Genomic DNA, 22,362 nt, shown 5'->3' on the forward strand with positions numbered 1-22,362 from the left:
AATGAATTTTTTGTTTTTATTTTATAATTGGTTCAATGAAAGAATAGAACATACATGGATAAACAAAATAAATAAGCATTGTCCAATTATAAAAATGTATGGTGAGGCAAGTACCATTAATATGTATTTAAATTGATGAAAGCCAGAAAGGAACCTTACATACCTAACCTTTTTGGCCAGTAATGAAGGAGGAGTATAAATTCCATACCATATTCATGTTCTGGTTTAGCGGCAAGTTCAAAGTTGTTCATACTTCAAATAATGATTGCCTAAATGTTTAACTAATGATTGGTGAAAAGGAAAGGTCAACCATGAAAAATCACATTTTTGTTATTACATTCTCTGCTCTGCACTCGTCAGAATGGACATACTTGTGAGGATTTGAAGACGCCTCTGAGGTCACATGCTCTGTTTGTGCCATGCTTAGGAAGGAGCATACAGATCAATGTAAGTAATGGTCAAAGCTGTTGTCTTGGTTTGAGTGGTTTGTTTAAGAGGAATCAATGCATTATAAGAAGATATAATATATAATAGGAATATAATATACTGTAGGAATAGATTATATATATTTCTATAATGTAATGTATTATAAAAAGGTATACCTTTTCATACTATAAAAAGACACAATACATTATGGGAATAGAATATATTACAGGAATATATTTCTTACATAAGATATTCCAATATATTACAGGAATATAATGAAAGATGGCCAAATCTATCCATATCACATATCCATATAGATATGAAATACTATATCGAAAATGCATATATGAAAAATGGAGAACAATTAATGAAAATATTTATTGTTATAACGATTCTTTGTAGGGATTAGGAATATTAAAGCTCTTAAGTTTTTGTTTTTTTTTTTAATTTCTAAATATTCCTTATTTTATTTTTCTTCATTAAAAACCTTACATATAATTGAATACATATAAAAGAACTCTAAACAGATAAGCTGGCATGTCATAGGGGTATGTGGAACATAATGGAATTAAAACTGTATTTGTATGTAGTGAATATGGACATTGTATAATACTCTAACAACAAATTTCACTTTTTCTTTGAGTAGCAGAATTTTTTTTTATTTTATTTTAATGCTCAATTTATTTTTTTTTAAAAAAACCATATAATACCCTTTTGAGTTTAATGTTTACACATTTTTTGCAAGATTAATTTTTACAATCGTTCTTAAACTTGCTTAAGCCTCTAGCTCTATATTATCAAATTTAACATAATCCCTCACCCCAGGGTGAAATGTACATTTCTATGCTTTCTTTTTTTTTTTTATAATGTTCATTCTTTTTTTTTGTTTTTCTTAAGTTTTTAAAAACCAAAGATTTTAAAGTTATTATCAGTGAATTAATGAGTTAATTATTAGACAAAGTAAAAATGCATAGACAAAAATAGGACAAATCCTGGATTGATGTGACTATTGGTGACATATAAGTCATATGATGAATGTGTGTCTGGAACTCTGAGGTCCATCACAAAATCAGTTTCCTCTGTTTCACATGATTCTATAGGTGTGATGTCAGGAATATAGACTCAGTTTGTTTTTGGTCTTTCTGTTTTAACATTTTTATTTTATTTTATAATTGGACCAATGAGAGAATCAATAAGAAAATATTTGAATAAATAAAGATGAATAAGGTTAATCATTGCATGGGTCAGTGGCAAGTTTGAAATTGCTCATTTTCTTAAGAGAAAATGAAATAATCTTCAAATAAGGATGGCCTAGATGACTCATGAAATAAAGGCGGATCATGAGCAAGAACATCCCATTGTATGCTCCAAACTCTCCTGTGCTTTGTGCTCTGCGGAATGGATGAATTATGCACCTTGAAAAATTCTTCCATGGTCACATGCTGTGCTTGCATCGTGGTTAGGCTCAGCCAGACTAATGTGAGGAATAGTCAACGTTTTTGACTTCATTCTGGTGCCTTATTAAGAGGACTCAATGTATTATAAAAAGTGTATGACATTATCAAATATGTCCAATTACATCCCAGTGAAAGATATGGAAATGATATGAAGCATTGTGTTGATGATGCACATATAAAAACCCGAGGATTGTTCATTAAAGAGGTATATCAATGTTGGAATGATTCAGTATACAAATTAGGAATATTAAAGTTATTCTTGGGACTTTTTTAACCATACGGACTTAAAATTACTAGTAGTGAATTAATGGATCAATCAATAGACAAGGTAGAGATGATTGGAGAAAGAAATGGGCAGTCCTGGGTCGATGACGAGTGCTGGTGGCGCATGGGTCATATGCACTGAATACGTGTCTAGAACTCTGAGGTCCATCACAGAACAAATCTAGCTCATTTTCTGTGTTTGAGATAATCCTTTAGACAGGCGTCAGGAATAGAAGATGAATTCGGTTTTGGTCTTTGTGTTTACATGTTTTGATTCTGTTTTTATAATTGGCTAATATAAAAACCAATAAATGTATAAATAAGGATGAGGAAGGTTAATCGTTGTCCAGTTATAAAAAATATTTGGTGAGGCAAGAAACACTATTAATATGTATTGAGCATAGTGGAATCTGAAGAGAAGGAAATGTGCATGTCTGTCCCCTCTTTGGCTTGTGGTGATATAGACAGGATAATTCTAGACAGTGTTCAAGTTCTTGGTTAATTGTAAGTTTGAAATTGTTCATTCTTTAAAGAAAAAATGAAATAAGTACACTCCAGATAATGATAGCATCTGGAGTGTACTTATGTCATTTCATATGCCCGTCTTTTGTTATCATCTTCTTTGCTCTGTACTCCTTAGAATGGATGTACTTGTTCGGATTTGAGGACTTCTTCATGATCACATGTTCTGTTTGCACCATGCTTAGGAAGGAGCATGTGTACCAATGTGAGTAATGGTCAGATTTCTTGTATTTCTTTGGGTGGTTTATATAAGAGTACTATATAAATACATATGTAATGTACTATATATACATATGTAATATAATCAAAGATGGTGAATTGTATCTGGTGAGAGATATGGGAGTCAAAAGAAGTATTACATTGACAATTCACATATGAAAAACAGGACAATAATGAAACATATTAATGTCAGAATGATTAGGAATATCGTTCTGGGGTTTTGTGAATCATAAGGTTTAAAGTTATTATTAGTAAACTAGTTATTATTAGTAAACAGACGATGTAGAAAATAATGGAGAAAAGAAGGGCCAGTCCTGGATCGATGATGACCACTGGTGGCGTATGAGTCATAAGCGATGAATATGTGTCTGGAACTCTGAGGTCCGTCTCAAAAGATACCTAGTCCATTCCCTGTTTCAAATGATCCTACAGTCAGATGGCAAAAAATAGAAAGTATATATGTGTTTGATTTTCGTGTTCATGAATTTTTATTTTATATTTATACTTGGATCAATGAGATAACCAAGCAATAAGTATACAAATAAAGATGAATAAGGACTACCTGTAATCTCAGCACTTTGGGAGGCCAAGGCCGTTGGATCACTTGAGGTCAGGAGTTCAAGACCAGCCTGGCCAAACCCCATCTCTACTAAAAATGCAAAGATTAGCCAGGCGTGGTGGCATGCACCTGTAATCCCAGCTACTTGGGTGGCTGAGGCATGTGAATTGCTTGAACCTGGGATTCAAAAATCTGCTTGAACCCAAGAGGTTGCAGTGAACTGAGATCATGTCACTGCAGCTTGGGTGATAGAGCAAGATTCTGCCTCGAAAGAAAAAAACAGATGAATAAGGTTAAGCATTGTCCAATTATAAAAATATGTGGAAAGACAAAAAATACTATTAATATATACTGAAATTGGTAACGACTGAAGAGAAACCTTGAATACCTGTTACCTCTTTGAATGAGAAAGGCAGTATAAATTGTTGACCATATTCAAGTTCTGGGTCAGGGATGAGTCCAAAGTTTCACCATGTTGCCCAGGCTTGTCTTTAACTCCTGACCTCAAGTGATCCACCTGCCTTGGCCTCCCAAAGTGCTGGGATTACAGGTGTGAGCCACCACACCTGTCCAGTGGTTCATAAAAAATGAAATATACCTCAACTTAATGAATGTATAAATGAGTATAAATGTTTACACGTTTATTAATTTGAGCTGTATTTGAAAAGCAAGGATCAATGGAGAGAAGGTCTCATTGCTCTTGTCATCTCTTCTGCTCTGCACTCAGAATGGAAGCACAGAAGCTGGTTTTCACTGGCTGAGAGCTGTACGGTCCATCTCTATGCTGGAAGCTACAGACCAATGTGAGGAATAGTCAAAGTTCTCGTTCCATCTTGGGTATTTTGTTTAAAGGTTTATAGTGTATTAACAAAAAATATGACATATAATCCCATAAGGCCATAAGTAGCCCAGGGATAAGTATGGAATGGATGTGGAGTGTTCTACTGATGGATGCTTGTATGAAAAGCATGTCCTGTGTTATTACGAAAGATAATGAGGGGATATGGAATTGGGAGGATGGGTGTATATACAAATTAGAGATATCGAGGCTCCTCTTGAGATTTTGTGAGTGTTTAAAAGTTGTTAATGGTGAATTAATGAAGTAATAAATAATGTAACAATGAATGAAGAGCACTAGAGCTAATCCTGGATTAATCATGACTCCTGGTAATGGATGGGTCTTAGACAGTGAACTCTGGACCATCTGGAACTCTGAGGCCCATTAGAAGAGAAATACAGTTTTTTCCCCTTTTTGGAAGTGATTCTATAGACAGATGTCAGGAATACGTGAGGGTCGTGTTTTTGTTCTTTGTGAGCATAAGTTTTCGATCTATTATTATAATTGGATCAATGAAGGAACCACTGAACGAATATACAAATAAATTATGTTGGATGAGGCTAAGCATTGTCCAATTATAAAAATAGTTTGTGAGGCAAGAAAAACTATGATACGGCCAGGCGCAGTGGCTGGTACTCATAACCCCAGCACTGTGGGAGGCTGAGGCAGGTGGATCACCTGAGGTCGGGAGTTTGAGACCAGCCTGGGAAACATGGTAAAACCCCATCTCTGCTAAAAATACAAAGTCAGCTGGGCGTGGTGGTGCATGCCTGTGATCCCAGCTACTTGGGAGGCTGAGGCAGGAGAATTGCTTGAGCCTGGGAGATGGAGGATGCGGTGAGCCAAGATCACACCACTGCACGTCAACCTGGGCAACAGAGTGAGAAGAAAACCCACTGGATATGTTGAAAACACCAATACCATTAGGGAATAAGTGGTATCACTTTTTATTTCTTTAGTTGTTGATGTTGTGGCCAGTGATAAATAATAATGAATGTTTATGTTTGTGTCAGTGGCGTAACTGATACTGTCTGGCTATGTAGAGTAAGTAAAATAAATTGTTGTCTCAAATTACCTATATGACTGAAGAAATGGAAGAATGAATGCAAAGAATAGCGCAGATAATGTCTTAGTCTTTTCTGGTCATCTCTGGTGCTCTGTATTCTGCAGAATAAATGCACTCCAGCTGATCTTATCATTCCTTTTTCATGGTAAGCTCTGTGGTTGCATCTGTGTATGGTCTATGGAGACCAGTGTGAGTGAGAGTCAATGTTCTTGGTTTCAGCGTTTTTTTAAAAAAGATATTTGTGTCAGTATTAAGAAGTATTATATATAATCATTGAAGGTAAACTTTGGCCCATTGGTAAAAATGGAATTAATATAAAACATTATGTTGTTTAATGCGTATATATATATATAAAACATTGAATTTAATTAATGAAAGGTGTATTGCTGTTATTAATAATGACATAGATATTAGAGCTATTTAAGGATTTTACTCTCAAGTTTTTTGACTCTTAGGTAATTATTTTATTGTTAGTGAACTGGTAAATTAATCAACAAAAACACATAGACATGAATTAAGAAAATGAGGTCCAAGCTTGAACCAGTGATGACAGCTGGTGGCGATTGAGTCATGGATGATGAATATTAAGTGTCTGGAACTCTGAGATTCAATATAATAGAAATCTAATTTATTCTTCTGTTGAAAAAAATCCATGAGATAGATATTAGAGATATCAAGAGTTATTTGCTTCCAATTTTACGGCTCATGAATTGTGATTATATTAATATCAATGAATCAATGAAAGAATCAAACAAAGATTTAAATGATTAAACATGAAGACAGAGAGGCATATTCTAATTGTTAACATATGTGGCAAGGAAAGAAATACTATTAATTAATTTGGAATGGGTAATAAATGGGCCAGTGATTTTAACTCTCTGGCTAAGACTCTTATAACAATTGATAGAGCAATAACACTGATTAGTAGTTATCAACGGCTATGTGATTTTTAGGTCAATTCTCATGTCAGCTGGGTCAATTGTAAATCCAATACTTATTTTATTAAGGGGAAAGTAAGCAAATGTTAACATAAATCAATAAATACCAACTGACAGAGCAAATGGAAGGTAGAATGAAAGAACTAATGATTGAAAGTCTCAAAGTGTGTCTTCTGCTCTTCCTTGGAATCCTCAGAACATTCACTCCCTGCACTGATCCTGCCATGGCCACTGCTCTATGGTCGTTTTAAGGAACATACGGACAAATGTGAGTAATCATCAAAGTGCTTGTCTTTGTTTGGGCCATTTAAGAGTGGTCAATGCGGCTGGGCGCGGTGGCTCACGCCTGTAATCCCAGCACGTTGGGAGGCCGAGGCGGGCGGATCACGAGGTCAAGAGATCGAGACTATCCTGTCCAAGACGGTGAAACCCCGTCTCTACTAAAAAAAAATACAGAAGTTAGCTGGGCATGGTGGCACAAACCTATAGTCCCAGTTACTCAGGAGGCTGAGGCAGAATTGTTTGAATCCAGGAGGTGGAGGTTGCAGTGAGCCGAGATTGCACACTGCACTCCAGCCTGGCACCTGGTGGTAGAGCAAGACTCTGTCTCAAAAAAAAAAAAAAAAAAGTGGTCAATGCATTATTAATAAGTAGAAAATATAATCAAAGAAGACTAACCATGGCCCAAAAATGAACATGGGGGTGATATGAAGCATTATGTTGAGTAATGCATATTTGAAACAATGAAGTCAGTTCAAGAAACAGGTCTAATTTCTGTAGGAGCTGATCTACAGATAGACAGCAGGATTATTACAGCTCTCATCCTGTTTGTTCTGATTCATTTCTATTTCTTTATTATGAAGTAGTAAATTAATAAATAAATGAAACAGACAAAGTCTAAATGAAGAAAAAGATTGATAGTCTGTGGCCTGGTCCAGACATGATGACTCGTGAGTATGAGTCAAGGATGATGAATAATAGAAGTCTAGAAGTTTAAGCTCCAATATAAAAGAAACCTAGTCTATTGCTTAGTTGGAAATGATCCTGTAGACAGTAGTTAAAAATATTCAGTTATTGGCTGGGCGAGGTGGCTCAAACCTGTAATCCCAGCACTTTGGGATGTCGGGGCAGGTGGATCACAAGGTCAGGAGTTTGAGACCAGCCTGACCAACATGGTGAAACCCCGTCTCTACTAAAAATATAAAAATTAGCTGGGAGTGGTGGCACGTGCCTGTAATACCAGCTACTTGGGACGCTGAGGCAGGAGAATTGCTTGAACCTGGGAGGCGGAGGTTGCAGTAGCCGAGATCATGCCCCTGCACTCCAGCCTGGGCAACAAAGTGAGACCTTGTCTCAAGAAAAAAAAAAAAAATCAGTTACCCTATTCTTGTGCTTTTGTGATTTATGGATAATGATGTTATTACAAGTGAATTAATGCATACAGAACTCAAGTAAAAGAAATAAGTGAATAAAAACATGGCCACACCTGGACCAACTATAACATGTGTACTGAAGCAAGTCACGATACTGATCTATTGCTCAGGAAGTGGGAATTGTGTTGGTTTTTCAATCTATCAGAATGAGGAACCTGTAAGACAAATGTATGAGTTTTCTGTGTTTATGTTGAGTTGTCTTTGGTTTCCCGGTTGTTTGTTTTATCCCTCAAAAGGGATGCTGTTTATATAAATAAAAGACTAATTTTAAAGAGGGCCAGTGGCAAGAATTTGTTTTATAACAAAAGCTATTGTTCTTGCTAAATTCCATGACAAAGTGACGTCATCTGCTACGGTAATGAGCAGCTGTGCGTGTGCTATGATTCTCCAGGCTATAGTCTAGATCGTGTACAAGGATACCGATTTTTATCTTAATAACGAACAAATGTGTAAGTTAATAATCATCAGTTAGCTAAAAGGATAAAGCAAGGGCCAATAGCAAACATGTCTGGAAATAAGGGTTGTGATGTAACTGGTTTCTGAGAGTGCCTTCTTCTTAAGGCAAATATTTTGGCTCTTACAAGTTTTTGTATAAGGAAGATATACATAGATGCACATGATCAGACATGTTCTGGGTTTCTGAGAGTTTACACATTGTTCTTTCTCTTTACAAAGAAGGAATAATTGGCCAAACTGGCTTGTGAATGGATGAATTAAATGGTATCAAGCACTGTTCATTGGTATGAAATTGCTTTGGAACAAGAGTTTAGATGAATCTAATTCTGCATATGGGAAGTCCAAAGACTGAGGTTGTTGAGTGCATTGGTGGAGGCATTGAAGCTGACATGTTTTGTGGAGAGCTCTCATTCTTGATTCAGGTGGTGGATTCAAAGGCATCAATTTATTTTATTTTGTTTATTTTATTTTATTTTATTTTATTCCGGGGTACATGTACAGGATGTGCATGCTTGTTACATAGGTAAACGTGTGCCATGGTGGTTTGCTGCAGCTGTCAATGCATCACCTAGGTGTTAAGCCTGGCATGCATTAGCGATTTTTCCTGATGCTCTTCCCTCCCTCCCTTGACAGGTGCCAGTGTGTGTTGTTCCCCTCCCTGTATCCATGTGTTCTCTTTGTTCAGGTCCCACTTACAAGTGAGAATATGTGGTGTTTGGTTTTCTGTCCCAGCATTAGTTTGCTGAGGATAATGGCTTCCAGCTTCATCCATGTCCCTGCAAAACACATGCTCTTGTCTCTTTGATGGCTGCATAGTATTCCATAGTGTGTATGTATCACATTTTCTTCATCCAGTCTGTCATTGATGGACATTTGGGTTAATCCTATGTCTTTGCTATTGTGAATAGTGCTGCAATGAACATATGTGTGCATGTATCTTTATAAAAGAATGATTTATATTCCTTTGGGTATATACCCAATAATGGGAGTGCTAGATCAAATGGTATTTCTGCTTCTAAATCTTTGAGGAATCACCACACTGTCTTCCACAGTGGTTGAACTAATTTATTAACATTTCCACCAACAGTGTAAAAATGTCCTTATTTCTGTACAACCTTTTCGGCATCTGTTTTTTCTTGACTTTTTAATAATCACTGTTCTGACTGGTATGAAATGGTATCTCACTGTGGTTTTGATTTGCATTTCTCTGATCATCAATGGTGTTGAGCTTTTTTTCTTGTTTGTTGGCTGCATGTATGTCTTGAGAAGTATCTGATCAGGTCCTTTGCCCACTTTTTAATGGGGTTGTTTGTTTTCTTCTTGTAAATTTGCTTAAGTTCCTTGTAGATTCTGGATATTAGACCTTTGTCAGATAAATAGATAGCAAAATTTTTCTCCCATTCTATAGGTTGTCTGTTCACTCTGATGATAGTTTCTTTTGCTATACAGAAACTCTTTAATTAGATTCCATAGGCCAATTTTTGCTTTTGTTGCAATTGAAAAGACATCCATTTTAAATGCAAAATTAATAATTAAATTAGTGTGACAAAAAAGAGGGACTTTTTTTTGCCAATTGTAAAAAGAACATGACCCAATTTAAAAAAATTAATCTAAACTTGCTCACCTTGCATTCATTAGAGTATTAGAGCACAGTCAAAATTTAGGATGTTCCGTTCTTTTCACCATTTGCTTTCTACCCGCTGGAAATGATTGTCGTTGGTAAAGACCGTGGCTGGTACGTCTCTGGGAAAGAAGGCTACACCCTATACAAGCAATGTACAATGTTCTTGTCCTTGGGTGGGGTGGGGTGTTTAGTCATAGGCATTCACTGTATTATAAAAGAATGAATAAATGACTACATCTATACACAAAATTAAAGAAGATCAGGGATGAGAATATGTTACACATGAATAATTAGAATGAGTCCAATAAGAACATCTGTGGAATTTTATATTTTTAATATCCCCAAACACTGAGTTTTATGAATTAAATTAATAAATCAGGAATGTTTCTTCTTTGCTTGAGGATCATCTAGACAAAGAATGGTAATAGTCAATGTTTTTGCCTTGGGAGACTGGTGAGTTCGAGTTTGTCTACTTTGTTAAGAGAAACAAATAAATAATTTCACAAATTATCAATACCTAATTATAAATAGCTAAGCAAATCAAGGAGGGAAACATAGGATCAATTGAGAGAACTTATGATATTTCACTCATTTTTTGGTGAGAGATACTCCTGCATATTTTGTGTATAAATTTTTAAAGGTATAAAATAATGCATATTTATTTTTCCTTTCTTTTGCCATCTGCTTTCAACTCCATAGAATGAACACACTCAAGCCAACAACGATTCTGTAATGATGGAGATGGTTCAGTGTGAGTAATGATGCACGTTCTTGTCACTGTCAGGGTGGTCTGTAGTGTATGATAAAAAAATACCAAATATAATCAATGAAGGCTATGTAAGGACCAATGATAAGATTGTATTATAAATCAATGTTCATGGTGGCTACAGTTTTGCACAACACAGGCCCTTTTTAAAAGAGGAACTCTACGTTTTTAGCTCTTTGGGTATGGAATATGGAGTCAGATGTGTGTAACTCTCATAGTTTTTATGTTGGGTGGTTCATTTAAGGGTATTCCTAATGTTATTAAAATGAATAATACATTAATTAATAAGACGGAGCTCCATTCAAGAGCTGGAGATAAGAATGTGGAATAAATCATTGTTTGTGATCAATTTCTATGACGGTTACTTCCTGTTCACGAAATTGAAACCTAAATCTAGGTCTTTTCATTTGGTAATATCCTTTTTCCTTTGGTAATATCATCTACAGGATGGATAGACCAGAGCTGATTTAATTATTCCCTGTGATGAGGAACTTCAGCCCTCTGAGTAAGGAGAATGTCTTGCAATGTAAGTAATAAAGTTCTTGGCTTGGATTGTTAGTTCACGATTTCAACTGTCATTTAAAAAGATAATTAAATTTTAAAAGGCCATGCATAGGCCTATGATGAGGCTGTGTTATGAAGCGAAATTAATCCAATTTAGAACAAATGCAGTTTGAGAAAAAAGAAAACTTAGTTTTTCCATTCATTTTCAATAGTTAAATGTCACATTGTATGTTTGTCTCATTGATTATTAAAGGTTCTCCTCTTTATAAAGGCTGTTACTCATTTATGGAGTCAGTATTCTAGTTGCTGAGTAAGATGGTGGTTCTTTCTTGTTCATTGTGATGTCTGAAAGTTGTTCAAATTAAAGGTAGAAGGGCCATGTCTGGACCAGTGATGTGAATGGAATGCATCTGAATGAAAATTATGATCAATCATTTTGTGAACAACTGAGGTCCATTGCAAAAGAAAGAACTGGTGTGTAAACCTTTGTGGGAATAATGTCAGGGAAATTTGAGAACGTAGTACTGGAGCTTGAGAGGGTTCACAGATACTAATTTTATAGGATTAGCGGATAAGTGAATGGATCAACAAACCAGTATATTCATGAGTAAAGAAAAAGAGGTTAAGACATGGACAGATTCTGAGGGTATGTTGGAAAGCAAGGAATGTAATTAATTCAGTTCTGAAATACCTTGGTTTGTCAGGAAAAAGAAAACAGATTAAATTTACCACCACTTGCGTAAGAAGCATTTAGATAGAGACATTTAATGTCAATGTTCTGTTCTTAGTTTGCTCTGGGTTCCTGGATGTTTGATTCATTAAGACCAAAAAAGTTAAAATTAAACAAATACGTGGTTAGCTAAATAACTAAGTGCCGAGTATGAAGCAATGATGAGGGTATTTCATTATTCTCTGTATCTGCTTTGTACCCCCACAGAATGGACGTCACTTGGCGGTTTTAATAATTACCTGAAGGATGAAGATCTTGACTGTTACCCAAGGAGTATGTAGAACAGGGTGAGTCAGATTAAGGTTTTATTCTTAGTTTGGCCTTTTTGTTACAGATGATTATGATTTATTATTTTAAAAGAAGAAATGACTTCATGCAATTATTAAATCCAAAAAGACCATGCCTGAACCAATGATAAGAATGTACCTGCCATGTGTCATGGATAACTCATTTTGCAAAATGAGATCCACTTAAAAAGAGGCTTGGTTTGCTACCCCTTTTGAGGAGCTTTGCTACTCCTATTAAGGAGCTTATAGACAGAGTCTAGCCTTTGTCAAAGATGTTGTTCTTGGGTTAGTTGTGGTTCTCTTGAGTTCTATTATTTTGTTATAAATAATAAATAGTTAAACAAGTACAAAGTATTTATGCTAGTAAAATTACAATGGCCACTCATGACCAATTGGGAGATTATATTATAAAACAAAGATTTGTTTAACTTGGGTTAACTGTTTTACCACTGTTTGAGGAGCTAATGGAAAGATTTAAATAATAGTCAGTTTCTCCCATCTTCCTTAGGAGTAGATTCTTTGTTATCGACTTTGTTGTTGTAAATGAGTAACTAACATGAACAACAAAAAAACTAGAATGGTCAAGAATATTAAGTGATAACATTTCATGAAGCAAGAACTATGATCAACACAATTTTGCTTCTCTGAAATCCATTTAACAGAAAAGATTCAATCTGTTGTCTCTGTGTATAATGAGGTCAGAGAAAGGTGTTAAAATGTTCAGTGTTCTTGTTTTTGTATTTTGGTTCATGGAGTTGATTATTATGATTAAGAAAATAAATCTATGCAAAAGTAAATTAGAAGAGGGCAAATAATGAACCAGTGATTAAAATGTGTTTTGAAACAAAGATTTTAAGTATTTCAGTTCTGCACCATGAACTTTTATGAAATGAAACCTTAATCTTTTATATCTTTATTTTAATAGTATATAGTACCATTCTGCATGTACTATGGATATATTTTAGACATTTTTGCATGCTACTTCCATTGATTTTTTTTTCACTATCTCATTTACAAATTCTAGTGAGTTGATTTATTTGGAGGTGGTGGTAGGAGACCCCTATACCCCCATATTTTAGTATTTTCTGGCAGCTAATATCTGAGAAAGTACTAAAATAACTAATATTAAGGTATTAATCTCAGCTCAACATTTATGATGCTAATTCTTGTCAGACCTCATGTCAAGAGTGGCATGTATATATGACTTTAGTCTAGTTCCACTCACCAAGTGGCTCTGTGAGATTAGATGGAGACCTTCTTCTCCTTCTCCTCCTCCTCCTCCTCCTCCTCCTTCTCCTTCTTCTTCTTCCTATTATTATTATTATTATTATTATTATTATGTTGAGATGGAGTCTTGCTCTGTCACCAGGCTGGAGTGCAGTGGCGCAATAGAGATGGGGTTTCACCGTGTTGACCAGGATGGTCTCCATCTCTTGACCTCGTCATCCGCCTGCCTTGGCCTCCCAAAGTGCTGGGATTACAGGTGTGAGCCTCTGTGCCTGGCCCGAGACCCACTTATAAATTCAGCCATTCAACAGAATAGGGCAGGTAGATGGGCTCTCTGTGAGATTAGATGGAGACCTACTTAAAAATACAGCAATTTCATAGAATAGGGCAGGTAGATGGGCTTTCTAGAAGCACAGAAGGTGTGCCTTCAGCTCAATCTTAATGTCAGGTGAGTTGTGGAAGAGATGGCTCCTGAGCCAGTGACAGACTCACTAGTCTGTAGCTCTGCAAAGCTGGGGACCACACTCCTCTCCTTCACTGCTCTTCCCCTTGTGCCTGACATGGAGAGCACATGCAGTCATCATCTGTTGAATGAATAGGTAAATACATGGTGAATAAAAGAATGGAGGAGTGAAACAGTACATGAACAAGTGAGTCTTGGAGTAAATAAAGGAATAAATAAATGAGGTAATGAAAATGTGAAGGAGTCCACAAATGAGTGAATGGATCAATGGTGGGTCCATAAATAACTGAATCAGTGATCAGTGGATAAATGCATGGTGAGTTAATGAGTGGATGAGTTCATGTGCAAGTAAAAATGTCACAGAGTCAATGAGTGGATGATGAAAGACTAAGACTAAGTCAGTGAGTGAATGAATGGAAGACTAGTAGGTCAAGGAGTCAAGAAATGAAAGACCAATGTGTGAAAGGGTGAGCGAATCAATGGATCCATGGATTCCTGAATGAATTTATGAATTAACAGATAAATGAAAGTCAATTAGTAATGAGGAAATAAATGAATGGGTGAGCCAATGTATGAATCAATCAATGAGTTAATGACTCAATGAAGAACCAAATGAATGAATTAATAAGTCTAGGAATGAGTGAGTTTACAAATGAATACATTAAAGAAAGAGGAAACAATTGAATAAATTAACTGGGTAAATAAATGAGTCAGTGAATGAAACAAATTACTGAGTGAATAAATAGAGGGATAGGTGAGCGATGGATATATTACAGTTAATGAATAAAAAAGTGAATTAGTGAGTGAGCAAATGAGTCAGTGAATGAGTATGTAATCAAGGAATAAATTAGCTATGGGAATGAGTAAGTGAATAAGTGAATGATTCAATAAATTAGTGAATCAGTCAGCTTATTCAAGTGTGAGGCAGTGAATGAGTGAACTCATACTAGGACTCTTTCCCCGACTGTTCCACAGAGAGTAGTCATGCCCCAACTTCACACCGTGGCATAAATAACTCAATCAGAGCACCCACCCTCCATCGTGGGCGTTTGTTTACATGTCATCATTAAACTGATGTGCCGCAGGGGCCAGGAACTGGGTCAAATTATTCTCTGTATCCCTGGTGCCTGCCAGCTCTGTGCCTCGGAAGCGCCCAGTAAATTGTTGCTGAGCGAATGAACGGATAACTAAAAATACACGTGCTTATTTGGAACCAGGACGGCCCGTCTGAGAATGGCCTGGGAACTATTCTTTGGGGAGGTGTGCTGTGTGTCAGATGGTTTGTGGCATCCTCCTACACAAGTCCAGATTCTGCCTTGAGTCCAGCTTCCTGTGTCCAGTGCCAGACAGTGAGACAGGATACTGGCAGTTCGGACTGCCCTGGACACTGGCCCATCCTTGGGCAATGCTGGCTTGGCATGGTGGAATGGAAGCCCCAGGTCTTCCCGAAAGCTGCCCTTGCCTCTGCCAAGACAGGAGATCAAAAATAACCCAGTCTTGTTTTTATGCCTCCAGTGAGTGGGCCCACTCCGTGCCCTTCCAAGCAAACCACATTCCTCCTTGCTGTGGTTGTGGGACTGTGGGTAGGAGCATCCCTTGACTTTCAGCCTCAGCTTCGTCTGGTAGATGAGAATAACAATACCTGCCTACCTGAGTGGATGTGTTGTTTCACAGGACCTGATTTAATACGTGTCACATACATAGCATGGTACTTGGGAAGAAATAGATGCCTCAGAGATGTTACTTGCCAATTTTCTTTATCCTCACCCAAAGTAGCTATATTTTATGATTTCAAATGCATTAAGTTCAAAGCTCTCAAATGGATGTGATACTCGAATTCCCCTCTTCCAGAAGATTGGAGAGTTCAACTAAGTAATAGGAAGAATCCCAGTCTGGATGGTATTCCGGGCCAGTCCCGACCTTCAAGATGGCACAGCATGCTCTTCTACCAGGAAAGAGACAACTAGAAAAGTGAGTTGGCAACACCCACACTCTGTGTAGGACACCGCACAAGACCCCACCCTCCAGCCCTCCATCCTCCCCTCCCTCTCCATTCCACAAATAGGTATTCAGGGCCCACTGTATGCCTCACGCGGACCATTTCTCTTCTCTTGTCTTGGCTGGCTCCTGACCCTGGATTTCATCTCTCACGGCTGTTCTCATGTCCTTCGTTTGAACTTGGCAGTGGGTTCTCGGTCATCAGGTGTGGATACTGCCCTCTCCTTTGTGAGGACTTGATATGGGCCTCCTGCGTCAGGGCACATCAGGTAGACCCCCCTTTCTTAATTTTGGGCACCTGGGACACCTATTCTGATTCTCCTAGGTCGGCCGTTTTCCATCTGGGTGAGCTCCAGCCCCTTATAAGAGGAGCTTTGACTGTGTTGGTGGCAGGGCAACCTCTGAATGCCGGCGTTGGGCAGCAGCGTCAGTGTGGATGGCTTCAGGTTAGACCCTGAGATTCGCCTGGTGCCGGCAAGCTGATACAGGAGACAGGAGTTGGGTTGTCACTGACACCCCCCCCACCCCCGCCCACAGAATTCCGTGGTTAATGAGGGAAAACAACCTTACGGCATTCAGCAACTGACAGTTATTCTAGTTTTCACATCCCTCCCACTGGCCACTCAGCCTGTGCTGGGCCTGACACAAATGTCACCCCCTCTCCCACCTTCACAGCCCCCTGCCCTCCCCCCTTAGCTTCCCACAGTTCACATCTGCCCTTCCCACTCCTCCATACTGACGCCAGAGCCACATCCCAGCATCCGCTATGCGCTTCTGAGGACAGGGTCTTCTTCGTGTGCCATTATTGCCCACCGGAAGGTCTAGACATCAGGAAACGTTAGGTCAGTTAGGTGTTCATCCAGCTATTCATTTATTCAAAAAGCACTGGGTTCTCTCCATATGCCACAGCCTGGGTGATAAACAGCACGAAGACAGACAGATACCACCTGTGCCCTTATCGAGTTCCAAGTCCTGGGTGAGAGATTTTAATCAAATGTTTCTGGCAAAAGTATTTAATTACATTCATGATAGGTGCTATGAAGCCAAGGCCCTGGGGGCTGTCATTAGCTGGGCCAGCTGGGCTGGTCCTGACGCTCACAGGAAGGTCCCCTTCCTTCTCTCCCTGGCTTTGAGGAGAGCCTGGGAGGACAGCACTCTAGCCATGGTCAGAGATGGCCAGTGGCTTTGGCTCCCTGGGCTCAGGTCCGTGGGGTGTTTGGACATCTAAGAGGAAAGAGGAGTGACTGGACCCGGGGGTTTATGCTTGACTGTCGCTTGAGGTCTGCTTGATAATGATCTGGGTGGTTGTGAGCTTCGAACCCTGCTCTTCACTCAAGCACCACACGTGTTAACAAAATCTCTGCTGAGTGTCAGGGTTTGGTCTTCCCTGGTCGACGTTCAAGTATTTCTCTTCGATAGTTTGCCAAGTGACAAACTAAAGGTAGATTGGAATATGAGTTGACCTTTTTCCTCCACTGCTTTTCACTTAAAGCGGTTGCCTGAGAAACAGTGATACCCCACAGGCGGCCGGGCCGTCGGGCAAGCGCCGTTCCAAGCAACATCCCTGCTGCCTCCTTCCGCCTTTGCTGGTCGGTCTCCACCAAAGCACCCGTCCCTCCTCTGCGAATCCCCGGCCAACCGGCGAGTCCCCACTTCTCATCTGAGCCACCACCATGCTGTGCAGGCTTCCCTCATCTTGGGCTGGTCTTTCTGCCCCCACCTCCACTCTGCTCTCTTCGAGGAGGTGGGGTTAGAGCCGCCTCTCTAGAATGCATGCCCCCGAGTCCCTGCTCCTGAGAGCCTGCTTGTGGCTCCATCAGCCCCAGGACAGAGTCCCAGCTCACTGGCCTCCTGCCACGCCTCCCCGTTCGTGCTCCCTGGACTCATGTGCTGCCTTGCAGAGCCTCCCCGGGTCTCCAGGTGTGCGTGTCTCTGTGCCTTTGCCCCGGCCCTCTCCATGGCCACCCTCACACCAAATGTCCCACAGATGAAAGACTTCTCTTGCTTCCTTCCCCAAGGTGGGCTATGTCACCAAGCACTCTGAGTGTTAGATGGCCATGAATTTGACCTTCATCCATAACCTCTGTTGCTTGGTCATGATTTGTTTAGGTGGCTGCTTCCCTAACCAGAGCTTTAACTCCCTGGCTGTAGGTGCTCTGTCCTGGGCACCTCAGACCCCCCACTGACCAGTACAGAACCCAGTGCAGAGGGGCTGATCAGTAAGAATGCTAGTCAAATGAAAGAATGAATGAATGCACAAAAGAATAATTGTACAGTCATCCGGGGCACAAATTATATCCCTGGCAGAGAACCGGGGTCCCTGGCATGGGGGAATAGCACCTCCTCCTCCAGCCAACTCCACTTTGCCCTCCGCCTGGGACTCATTAAGAGATATGTAACCTTAATCCTTGAAGTTGCCTGGGACGGAGCATGTGTTAGCTCAATGGCATGAATATGGGGATCTGATTCCTTTCTTAAATAAATCTCACTCCCCCAGGAAGCTTGGACAGGATGTGGCCAATCCAACGAGAGCTTGAAACGGAACGTTTTGCAAAAGGCCCCTTTCGAAATTTGAAACCCCATGGCCACTGGCCAGAGCTGAGTCTGGCTTGTGGGGGTCGCTGGGGCCTCCTCTCAAAGAAGGGAAGGAAAGATTGAAAATAAACCTAGCCTGATGGTTTGCGAGACAGAATTCTGAGGTTTGGTTTTGATTCTCTGATGAAACTTGAGTGAGCTCGGCCATCCTCTTTAGCTCTTCCCCTGAGCCTTTGGCTGAAGGCTCCAACCCTCCCAAGGCCAGAAGGGAGCTTGATTTGATCCTGAAATGGATGGGAAAAGTGTGCAGGCACTCGGTGGGATGGGAGCTTTGGCCCAGGCTGGGAGGCGAGGGAACTCAGGGCCAGGGCCAGTGCAGTCCTGCTCAGAGGGCGGAGCAGCTGGCGGCTGACCCTCCTCCCAGGGAGTAGGCACTGGGTGGACCCTGATACGGCAAGAATGGAAGGAAAGTTATATCATGCTTTTGTGTCCCGGGCAGAGCCAACAGTTCCCCTTCCATCCGGGCAATGTCCCAGGCGGGTGATGTCACTTCCTCACTGTGCAGACAAGGAAACTGAGGCCTGGGGCCCATCACATCCACAATCAGGACCCAGGCAGCTCTGGCTGAATGTTCAGTGCTCTCCGCAGGCATCCTGGCATTCGCCGTGCAGAGCAGTGACCAAGGATCACAGACGCAGTGGGCTGGGGGGATGGCAGAAAACAAAGGGTTAGGGTGCTGGATGCCAGGTTCTCAGTGCTGGTGTCCTCACGACTGGCTGTCCCCTGCCCCTGCTGTCCTCCGTGGGTGGACACAACCTGGACCAGCCCCCGGGACAGGAGGGTTCAAAGTGTCTTATTCTCTTCTGATTTCTTTTTTCTGTTCTCTGCCAGGAAAGATACTGGTTTCTGTCTTCCCTTGGTCGAGTTGCCAGAACCATGTAAATTTCATGCCCCTCCGCTGGAAAAGGGAAGTACATTTCATTCGTTTATTCTGTAAACTCTTGGTGTGTGCTGTGGCCATGCACTAACGGCAAGCGCATGTGTGTGTCCCCTTCCCCGGTGCGGCGTGTGCACGGCCTGCCAGCCAGAGACTGCACCGGCAGAACTCAGGGGCTCGCTCCCGGTCAGAGGTGACCATCACCCTCTGCTCGCAGGAAGGCGTCTCACAAAACCCCAAATGTCCCACAGCCCCGCAGATGGAAGGAGTCACTCTCCTCCAGGTGAGGTGAGGCACGCTTGTCTGTGGCATTCACATGTCCCCTCCACCTGCTTCTCCAGCCTGAAGGGGACCTCAGTGTCCTTCAGTGACCTTCATGAAGAGACACTTCCTGTGTCTTCATTGGACCCTTTAGCCAGAGCCAGTGACAGCCTAGCTCAGGCCGTTTCCCATCTGTGAAGTGGGAAGAGGGAGGATGGCAAGAATCCCTTGCCCTCACCGAACTGGCCCCTAGAGAGAGGAAAGATGTCTCCACTCTGATCCCCATTCACCTCCATCCCTCATTCACCTCCACCTCCATTCACCTCCACCTCCATTCACCTCCACCCCCATTCACCTCCACCCCCATTCACCTCTACCCCGTCCCCATTCACCTCCACCCCATCTGAATTTGCCTCCACCTCGTCCATCGGAGCTCCTGATCCTCATTGTCATTTCTGGGCTATTTGGCGATATGTTCTTTGTCCTTGGATTTGAGGCTTCTCCTACCAGCAAGTGTTTTTCAACACGGTAAAATAAAAGACAACTCTGCTCCTGCGGCAGGCCCAGACCCCGTCCCAACAGATGCTTCTGGTATCGGCAGCAGTCAGTGACTCCAGCTAGCCCCTGCCAGCCGGGGCTGCTGGCGGCCGCCCAGAGGGGACAAAGGCTGACCTGGGCACACGTTTCCCTGCTGTAGCATCCCTTGCCCCAGCTGCCCCTGCACTGCCCCCTGCCCCCGTGCTGCTGGGCTCCCGGCTTCATTTATTGATAGACTCTCCTGTGAAATTCTCAGGGGAACCCCAGGCCAGAGTTCAGACTTCGTAAAGGGCTGCTTAACTGACTCCCTCTGTCCTGGAGTTCCCTGTCCTCTGCGACCCTGGCCTCTCGCCCCTCTCATTCACACCCAGCTGTCCTATACATTCCGTTGCCTCACCCCCCAGCCCAGCCCCCTGCTCTCTGCAAAACCGCACTGCTTGGCAAGCCACAAATCCAAAGATTTAATGCCCCAGATGGCCCAGCTTGTTTATTCAGCTGGTGGGTGCTCATCAGAATTGGAGAAGCCATATTGGAGAGGAGGGGTCCCAAAGGTAGCAGCGACCCCTCTAAAGCCATGGAGTTGGGTGCTAAGGACCACCCGGGGCCTCTGGTCCCATGCTGCTGCGTTAAAGGCCTCCTGGCTTCTCCTCCCGGGCTTCCTTCTTGCCATCGTTTCTCAGGGACTGTGGCTTTGTGGCCTGGGTCTGGATTTGTGCCTTGAGGAATAGGAGACAGAGTGGGGTGTGTGACAAAGGCTGGGATGAGCAGGAAAATCAAGCTTGCTAGGGAACTGAGCTTTAAGAAGTGAGATTTGTGAGGGCCAGGTGTGGTGGCTCATGCCTATAATCCCAGTGCTTTGGGACACCCAGGTGGGAAGATAGTTTGAGGCCAAGAGACCAACCTGGGCAACATAGCAAGACCCCATCTCTACAAAAAATGAAAAGATGAGCTGGGTGTGGTGGTGCATGCCTGTGGTCCCAGCTACTCAGGAGGCTGAGGTGGGAGGATCTCTGAGGCCCCTGGATGCCCGCCCCCCCCCCTTTTCTAGCATGGCTTTATGCCCTGCACTGCAGCCTGGGTGACAGAGCAAGGTCCTATCTCTAAGAAAAGAAAAAGAAAGAAAAAAAAAAGGAGGCTTGTGAGCTGGAAACAAGGGAGGCAGAGGTCCTTCCAGTTCCACAGCCCAACCCTGCAGGCCCCCAGGGAGCTGTCCCTCCCTCCCTGCTTCCCGGACGTGGGTGGAGTCTGTGCTGCCACACTAGCCACTTGGCTGAAGCCTCCCAGTGCTGCAGCGGGGTGTCACTGGCCTTCTTTACAGAGAAAGAAACTGAGGCTCAGATGAGCGCAGACAGCCTAGGCCTGCATCAAGTCTGGGGTGCAGCTCACGTCCCCACACCTGCCTCCAGTACTGCTCACTGTACCTGGGACACACGGGCAGGGGTTCAAAGCAGAAGCTGGCAGGGGCTCTGACCACAGAGGCTGGTTGCCCTGTCTCCCATCTGTGAGCCTGGGTCAGGGCCTCCTGCACGTGCGAAGTTTCCATCCTGAGTGCAGGGGAGCACGTGTTTATGGTTTGCTCATCAGGACAAAAGGGCTTACCAAACTCCCTGGCCAGGTTTACCAATTTGGTCATTTTTCACAAAGCCCTGCAGCAAAGCATCTGGAAAACTCCCGTCCTGCTCCTGACAGTCACCCCAAACAGCTTGTTTCCAAATCCACGCAACATGTGGGCTGCAGAGCTCAGAGCTGTGCTCCTGGCCCAGCCAGCAGGATGCCCTCTTCCTCCTCTGGCGTGGCCGCAGGGGCTACTCTCAGCTGCCCGGGCTTGCCCTTGACCCTAGAGCCTTGCCTTTGGTACACACTCATTTGCCTCCAAGTTCCTGCTTCCATGACCTCAGGGACAGTCCCCATTGGGTGCTCATCTCTTACTAACACCAGCCCATTTTTTCCCCAGCAAGGACAGCCTGGCTGAGTCAGTTCCTGGGCTGAGATTGGTGTGGAAGGAGCTCGCTGCTATGAGCAGGGCAGTGGCCATGCAAAGCACAGCTCCTGAACCCAGGATTGTGTCATAGCCAGTGGCTAGCAGAGCCTCAGAAGGAAGAGCCGGCGGGAAACAGCAGGCCCACGGGGCTGTGTGGGACATTGACCCGGCACGGGGAGGAGAACAAGGGGATGTAAGTGACAGTTACTCTTTTCGTTGTGGGTTGGAGGTTGGGTTTATGCATGGACACTGAATCCTTAGGAAGCTAAATGAAGATACTAAAATAGAGCCCTCATGGACTGATGTTGATTGGTGTCAGAATTAAGACTGTAGA

At 42.1% G+C, this 22,362-nt stretch overlaps 1 protein-coding gene, 5 non-coding genes and 1 pseudogene across 55 annotated transcripts in view; all 7 read left to right on the forward strand.

Annotated features, from left to right (window-relative positions):
* Window positions 1-22,362, forward strand: part of LOC104653481 (uncharacterized) — a 190,802-nt gene that overhangs the window by 105,627 nt on the left and 62,813 nt on the right. For 39 of the 50 annotated variants that reach the window (XM_074394266.1, XM_074394288.1, XM_074394263.1 and 36 more), the window contains 3 exons: window positions 361-10,553; window positions 11,015-11,094; window positions 12,010-22,221. The gene's annotated coding sequence lies outside the window, so the exon portion shown is untranslated. The remainder of the gene's footprint in view (window positions 1-360; window positions 10,554-11,014; window positions 11,095-12,009; window positions 22,222-22,362) is intronic. The other 11 variants (XM_074394284.1, XM_074394283.1, XM_074394262.1 and 8 more) reach the window with 11 other exon arrangements.
* Window positions 1,420-1,488, forward strand: LOC120361385 (small nucleolar RNA SNORD113/SNORD114 family; annotated as a pseudogene).
* Window positions 2,245-2,316, forward strand: LOC120361381 (small nucleolar RNA SNORD113/SNORD114 family). Its single transcript, XR_005577585.1, has one exon. It is a non-coding gene; the product is annotated as a small nucleolar RNA SNORD113/SNORD114 family (small nucleolar RNA).
* On the forward strand, window positions 3,204-3,275 carry LOC120361451 (small nucleolar RNA SNORD113/SNORD114 family). Its single transcript, XR_005577642.1, has one exon. It is a non-coding gene; the product is annotated as a small nucleolar RNA SNORD113/SNORD114 family (small nucleolar RNA).
* On the forward strand, window positions 4,595-4,670 carry LOC120361396 (small nucleolar RNA SNORD113/SNORD114 family). Its single transcript, XR_005577597.1, has one exon. It is a non-coding gene; the product is annotated as a small nucleolar RNA SNORD113/SNORD114 family (small nucleolar RNA).
* On the forward strand, window positions 5,888-5,962 carry LOC120361458 (small nucleolar RNA SNORD113/SNORD114 family). The gene has a single exon (XR_005577648.1). It is a non-coding gene; the product is annotated as a small nucleolar RNA SNORD113/SNORD114 family (small nucleolar RNA).
* LOC120361402 (small nucleolar RNA SNORD113/SNORD114 family) lies at window positions 7,220-7,293 on the forward strand. The gene has a single exon (XR_005577602.1). It is a non-coding gene; the product is annotated as a small nucleolar RNA SNORD113/SNORD114 family (small nucleolar RNA).

The sequence above is a fragment of the Saimiri boliviensis genome, chromosome 2, assembly GCF_048565385.1.
Source record: "Saimiri boliviensis isolate mSaiBol1 chromosome 2, mSaiBol1.pri, whole genome shotgun sequence".
Lineage (NCBI taxonomy): Eukaryota > Metazoa > Chordata > Mammalia > Primates > Cebidae > Saimiri > Saimiri boliviensis.